The 7,858-nt window shown below is 30.9% G+C and overlaps 1 long non-coding RNA gene across 2 annotated transcripts; it reads left to right on the top strand.

Annotated features, from left to right (window-relative positions):
* The first annotated feature begins 3,759 nt into the window (after positions 1-3,759).
* LOC110939080 lies at positions 3,760-5,752 on the top strand. 2 transcript variants are annotated; one of them, XR_002591947.2, is made up of 4 exons: positions 3,760-3,832; positions 4,197-4,306; positions 4,647-4,697; positions 5,295-5,752. It is a non-coding gene; the product is annotated as an uncharacterized LOC110939080 (long non-coding RNA). The 2 variants fall into 2 exon arrangements; XR_002591948.2 differs by lacking the exon at positions 4,647-4,697.
* Positions 5,753-7,858: the final 2,106 nt, after the last annotated feature.

Genomic DNA, 7,858 nt, shown 5'->3' with positions numbered 1-7,858 from the left:
GCAGCAGACGTTGGAAAAAGTTGGTGTTAACAATGGCTATGGCGTCGGTTTGGCAGATCTGGATCGCTCGGAACCGTAAAGTTTTTTAGGGCATTTCCATTCCAACCTTAAAAACGGTTGAAATGATCAAGGAGGAAGCTTTTTTATGGGTGAGCCATCGAGTAAAGAACTCCAGTCCGGTTTGGGAGAAACTGGTCGATTTTGATGTCACACACCTTTTGTAATTTGTTTTCAGCCGTCTTTCCGGTTTTGTTTTTTGTACTTTTGTTTTCCGGCCCTTGCTGGGCCCTTTATATATGTATAAAGTGCGGTGCCGTTAAAAAAAAGTACAAGATAAAAACTTTGTTGTGGTTTAAAACAAGAATTGCTTATGGTTTAGGTTTGTTGTTGTCAATTCGTTGCATGATATAGCTATTCAAGTTGTCACATAGACATAATGAATATCAAAACAATGACAAGTCTTATGCATATGGGCTATGCAAAAACCACACCAATCGTAATATTCTTAACTAAGCTAACTACAGTAGAATTGTCACGACTGATAATCCATATAGTTACTCATATTCTAGTCAATTCAATAAAGCAATGATAGAAATCAATATGAATCAAAGTGTCACCTTTAAGTAAACTTACAAATGTTTGAATAATAACATCGTCCAGAAATGTTCTGAATAAATTAAGATTTTTTTTGAACGGCAACAACACTTTATATATATAGCAAGAAGTTGGGGAACAACAAAAATGGAAAGAAAAACAACAAGCTACAATAGAGTTAAACAAGCCTTCAACATCGAAAACCTTCCGGTTCTCCCACTCCGGCGCCATGAGCTTCGATCGATTGCAAATCCAAAAGAACGCATCCTCTTTTATGAGATCCACTGACTTCATAATAGGAATAAAGCTGTCTTCGAACACTTTCTTGTTTCTCGCATTCCATATCCTCCAAACGTCGCCATTATGAGCGTGTATACTATCCGATTCCACACCTTACTTCCCAGGCTCTCTTTTAGACGAACGATGAGATCTTTAAAGAGAATTGCAATCTGCTGGAAAGCTAATTCGCATCCATGCCAACACATTCCACCAAATGCTTTGTGCCCATAAACAGTGCACTACACGAAAATGTGATCAGGGGTTTCGTCATAAAGTCCACAAGGAGAGCACCTGGTGTCGGCCAGCGGCACTCCCCGACGTACCAAACCCGTTTTTGAAGAAATTTTACCCAACATCGCTCTCCACAGCAGGTAATTACATTTGAGAGGAGCCCAACTCTTCCAAGAAAACTCCATGTGATCACTCAATCCACCTTAAACAGCATTTGCAGTGTCTGAGCGAACCTGTTTGGCTGAAAAGAGCTCTCCCGAGTCGTTACGCCACCTCCACACATTACTCTCCATTAGATATAACTAGTTGGAATGGGTCCGTGTGAGTTGTATCTTGAGTTAACAGGACCTCCACCACCTGTGGCCTAGCAAATGTCCAGGTTTTCAGATGATAATGATGATCTTTATATATTATTACCTATAAACTTTCGATATGTACATTTTCTTTTACAGAATGAAATAGAAAATGATTCACATTTTGTGTTTGTTTTAATAATTTGGTAAGTATTTTGATTATTTTAGTGTACTTATCTTATGTTAGGCTAGGGACTTAGAGGACACTAACTATTGTTGTAAAGTCAAGTGAACACACATTTGATATTGTTTCTTATTAAAATTCCATATTAAACAAGTCATAATTAAAATGTCACATATTTCATATAAGATCAAATATCCAAATAAAATGCATAAGCTTTGTCTTTATTAATTACTAAGAAAAAGGCTCCTATGTGATCTTGATCCAGTCTTGTCTTCATGTATCATGTGTAAAAAGGTTTTGGGATTAATTTAGTTTGCATTTTAATTTAATAAAATAAACATGCAAGTTCATGTGTACACATATATAATGAATAATAAGATAATAAATCATGGATAAAATAAACCAAAACCAAATGCTTGTATCCCACACCCGCAAGGGCGTGACTAAATGAGGTGGCGATACCAACTTCCCATAGTAATGAAAAAAGTTCAGCCCACGAAAGAAAGTGTGAGGCGATACCACATCCCATAGTCATGAAGAGAGGTTAGCCATGGATCAGAGTATGCTTGTTTGACTGAATTCAATAACCAAAACACAAGAACCGAATGAACATATAACCAAATAATACATGAACTATACACTGATATTGTATATTTGATAATGATTAAAAATGAAAAAAGAAAATTTGTTACAGAATGATACACCCCAAAAAGTTAATGTAAAAAGGGGAATATAAGTTACACACTTTTTGCGAAGATTTGATCCATTTAACATGCAACCACACAATTTATGAAATTCGACAAGATATTTATCGTAAAAATTAATATAACAAACCCTAAAGATTTATAAAATAAATAACAAACAACAACTCTATGAAACTGGGTTCTCCTATTTGGAGACTTAAAATACCCAATTAAATATTCAGAAAAAATACCCAAAACCAAATTTTTTATTTTCTAATTCAATTAAATTGTAAATAAGTACAAAAATAATAATTTAACAGGCTAATCATTTGATAAATACCAAAATATTCCAGACTATTAGAAACTCATTTAGTGGAATAACAAATCTGATTTCAGGTTTAATATGTATTTATATTTAAATTAATCAAATTTATAAAAGAATATATTTATTACATAATTTTATAATTTTATAAAATCAATTAATTGAAAATAATTACCAACAATTACACCCCGTTTCCTGACATGTTTTCTTTGAGCAATTCTCCCGAAGAAAACGAAAAAAATTGAATTTCTTTAAAAAACAGAATATTTATGTATTATGAAAAAAATAAATTAGTAACGATGTTCAAAATATTTATATTGATTTATTTTTTATTTTTAATTGATTTTCTACTTGATAAAATTCATGAATTATGAATATATAAGATTATAATATTATTACATTCTTTAATCGTATGAGAATGATTATCTAGAAATTTATGATTTACTTTTTTATATATTCAACCCGTGTAATACACAGGTTTAAAACACTTACAAATTAAGATATTAGTTAATCTAGATTTTTTAATCCTTTGTAAGACGCGGGTTTATAAGCTAGTGTCCTTCATATTTTAATTTATCTCTTGTATTATACAAGGTTTGTCTAAAGTGTCCCTCATGTAAGGGACATGTACCTGGATGTTAAGGAATAACATGGATGGAGTTAATTTTAGGGGCTAAAAAGGTTGGGAAAATGGTATTGGTGATTGAAGTGTCATAAAATTCCTTCATGAGCTGATACAGTTAAGATAACTTAATTACATGTGCCAAAAACGTAATTTACTTTTTTAATAAACGGGTAAAAATAAATCCAATTTGCCCTATCTATGTGCAAGACACGTGACCAAACATTACATGCAAGATTAACGGTCGCTAAACAACAAGACATAAACTATCACAACATATGAACATAAAGGATCAACTTTGTCGGTTCGTTATATTTAGGATTAAAAGTGAAATTCACAATATACCTAAAGGTCGAAAACTCTAATTTACTAGTAAAAGAATAACTTTATTTGCACTATGATAGATCGAAATGATATTTTCTATAATAGTTGGGTTCCATTTTGAAAGCTCTTAAAATTCATAGGGTGATTATAGTAAAATTTGCATTAGGGTAATCCCGCAATTCCTATTTAAACGAACATGATACCATTTTCATTATAATCACTTAATCACCGCTGCACCCTTTCTTCTCTCATTCATCCACATCTTGGCCCCAAAGATGGCATCTCTTTTTTAGTGCAAATGTAAGAGCTTTTATTTATTTTACTTTTATCTAATTTGATTTGCCTCATAATCTTTCTTCACATTTTTAAAAATCACTGCTTGTTTTCAAAAGTACTAATTTGAGAATTTTGGTTTAGTTAATTGTATGGAAATGTATGCTTTGATTTTGTTGGTGTTGATGTAACATATACGCATACTAACTGATCAGTTTGAAATTCATTACCAAATACATTTTTAGATTTTTTTTTGTACAAGCATGTTCTAGAATGGATCTATAAACAAATGAAGAAGAATTTGTAACACTTATTTTTTTTGTTCCTTATTTGACGTGTAGCTATGAGGAATTTATGTTTTTTTGCTTGTTTTGTTGGTTATAAATGTTAGGTTTGGTGTTATTCACCGATCTCACATCACAAATGGGTCTGGCTAATCATTTAGGAGTAGACTATAGCATGTTGATTGTTCATGGCGTTTCAAGGGCTCAATTGAGAAAGGTAAAATCCAAAACCATTCAAACAACTTGAGAAAGTCAAAGGCGAAATTACAAAAAAAAAAAAGAAAGAAAGAAAGAAAAGAGTAGTCAAGCCATGTTTTAAAATTAAAAATTAAAAAAATATAGTTTCATATAATCTTATATGGATTAAAACAAAACTATAATATTAAGGTATGATTTTTAATTAATAAAAATGATCTATATATAATACCACTTAAAGCCTTTTGACATGTAAAATTGTATTATATAAAAAGCAGAAGATAATTCAAATTTTATTTTTGTTTTTATTTTTATTTTTTCGTATGTGTTTAGATTATCTAAGTTTGCTTGTCATATGCCAGGCTAGTAGATCTCAAACGTCTCAATGAAACCCGTGATTGGTGTTTTGTGAGGTAAATGCACACCTATTATTGTTTCCTAGTTTGATAACTGTATAGTCGTCCTATACGGTGTTGCCTACTTAATAAAAAGGTAAACCCTATGTTTGGACCCTCAAATTTTTTAGATCCCCATTTTGAAATATCATGTATTTATATAAATATAATAATGGATATTTATATATGCAATTGGTTTAATTTACCTACACATAACAATTGGAGTACGGTTTTTCTTCTTGCTAACAATTGAAGCTTTCAATTCTATTGAATTCAAAATGGTTTGGCTTTCTGGTCATATTTAAACACCATATTCTAAAATAAAATTATTGCACTTGAGATGAACACACAAAACCCATGTTTGAATGTATTGTTATTCACTTTCATGTATCTTATTGATCCTTGAAGAATATATAGACTAAAAAAAGTAAATATGTGGCATTGCAAAAGTGTGCTTGACTATAGCCTTTGGAGCTTAAAAAAATGGGACCATTGACTTTGGCATGGGTCTTTAACCAAACAAGTACTTTGTTGAGATGCTTAACGTAAGTATAGTTTTGGTCAGTTATTTTCCAGTCGTATATTGTTATTGATCATTGTTAACTTTTATATCAGGTGGAACAACCATCCAAAAATAATGACAGACCAATACCATATGGGTTTAACAAGCAACCACCTCTAGATGTAAGTAGTTGGAACGGGTCTGTGTGAGCTACATCTTCAGTTAACAAGACCTCCACCACCTTGCCCAGCTAATGTTAAGGTTTCATATGATAGTGATGATCTATATATATTATCACCTATAGCCTTTCGACATGTACATTCTGTTTTATATTGGTTGGAGCAACCATCCAAAAACAATGACAGACCAATACTATACGGGTTTTAAAAGCAACCACATTTAGATATAAGTAGTTGGAATGGGTCCGTGTAAGTTAACAGGACCTCCACCACCTTCCCAGCAAATGTCCAGGTTTTCAGATGATTATGATTATGATGATCTTTATATATTATTACATATAAACTTTCGATATGTACATTTTCTTTTACAAAATGAAATAGAAAATGATTCACATTTTGTGTTTGTTTTAATAATCTGGTAAGTATTTTTATTATTTAAGTGTACTTATCTTATGTTAGGCTAATGACTTAGAGGACTCTGATTATTGTTGTAAAGTTAAGTGAACACACATTTGATATTGTTTCCTATTAAAATTTCATAATTAAACAAGTCATAATTAAAATCTCACATATTTCATATAAGAACAAATATCCAAACAAAATGCATAAGGTTTGTCTTCATTAATTACTAAGAAAAAAAGGCTCCTATGTGATCTTGATCCAGTCGTGTCTTCAGTTCTCACTACATGTATCATGTGTAAAAAAAGGTTTTGGGATTGACTTAGTTTGCATTTTAATTTAATAAAATAAACATGCAAGTTCGTGTATACACATATATAATGAATAATAAGACAATGAATCATGGATAAATAAACCAAAACAAAATGCTTGTATCCTACACCCGCAAGTAGGGTTGTTCATTGGGTTTTTTCTTCGGGTTTTGGGTTTTTCGAGTTCGGGTTAGTTCGGGTCGGGTTATTTGGTTTTCGGGTTTAGATGTAAATAAATGTATTTTTTTTACAAAATAACATCAATATTCATATTGTTACTTCAAAAATGTCATCAAAGTTCAAAGATTAGTTGACAATATGCTATTATAAAATTAAAAGTCTCAAAACTTAGTGTTCCATCTATTAAAGACTCCAAATCTAAACACTTTTATAAGAAAAAAAATCAATAAATGTTCGGGTTTTTTTCCGGGTTTCGTGTTTCGGGTTTTTCGGGTCGGGTTGTTCGGGTTTTTGGCTTGGAAAAAGTTACCCAATAACCGAACCATTTAAAGTTCGGGTTTCTCGGATTCAGGTTTTTCAGGTATTCGCTAATTCGGGTTCGGGTGGCTTTGAATTCGGGTAGGGTTTCGGGTTTTGGATAAAAATGAACAGCCCTAGCCGCAAGGGCGTGACTAAATGAGGTGGCGATACCAACTTCCCATAGTAATGAAAAAAGGTCGGCCCATGAAAGAAAGTGTGAGGCGATACCACATCCCATAGTCATGAGGAGAGGTCAGCCGTGGATCACAATATGCTTGCTTGACTGAATTCAATAACCAAAATACAATAACCAAATGAACACATAACCAAATAATACATGAACTACACACTGATATTGCATGCTTGAAAATGATTAAAAATGAATAAGAAGATTTGTGACAGAATGATACACCCCAAAAAGTTAATGTAAAATAGGGGAATATAATTTACTCACTTTTTGCGAAGATTCGATCCATTTAATATACAACCACACAATTTGTGAAATTCGACAAGATATTTGTCGTAAAAGTTAATATAACAAACCCTAAAAATTTATAAAATAAATAACAACCAACAACTCTACGAAATTGGGTTCTCCTATTTGGTGACTTAAAATACCCAATTAAATATTCAGAAAAATACCCAAAACCAATATTTTTATTTTCTAAATCAATTAAATTGTAAATAACTACAAAAATAATAATTATCAGGCTAATAATTCGATAAATACAAAAATTATTCCAAATTATTAGAAACTCACTTAGTGGAATAACAAATCTGATTTTAGGGTTTAATATGTATTTATATTTAAAATAATCAAATTTAAAAATTAATATATTTATTACGTCATTTTATAAGATCAATTAATTTCAAATAATTACCAACAACTACAGCCCGTTTCCTAACATATTTCCTTTGAGCAATTCTCCCGAAGAAAACGGAAAACAATTGAATTTCTTTAAAAAACAGAATATTTATATATTATGTAAAAAATAAATTAGTAACAATGTTCAAAATATTTGCATTGATTTATTTTGTATTTTTAATTAATTTTCTACCTGATAAAATTCATGAATTTTGAATGTATAAGATTATAATATTATTACATTCTTTAATCGTGTGATAATGATTATATAGAAATTTATGATATATTTTTTATATATTCAACCCGTGTAATACACAGGTTTATAACACTTACAAATTAAGATGATAGTTAATCTAGATTTTTCTTAATCCTTTGTAATACACGGGTTTATAAGCTAGTGTCCTTCATATTTTAGTTTACCTCTTGTATTAGACATGGTTTGA

This window comes from Helianthus annuus, chromosome 5, assembly GCF_002127325.2.
Source record: "Helianthus annuus cultivar XRQ/B chromosome 5, HanXRQr2.0-SUNRISE, whole genome shotgun sequence".
In the NCBI taxonomy this organism is placed as follows: Eukaryota; Viridiplantae; Streptophyta; class Magnoliopsida; order Asterales; family Asteraceae; genus Helianthus; species Helianthus annuus.
The sequence above is the reverse complement of the archived record's forward strand: the minus strand, read 5'-3'. Positions and strand labels throughout refer to the sequence as shown.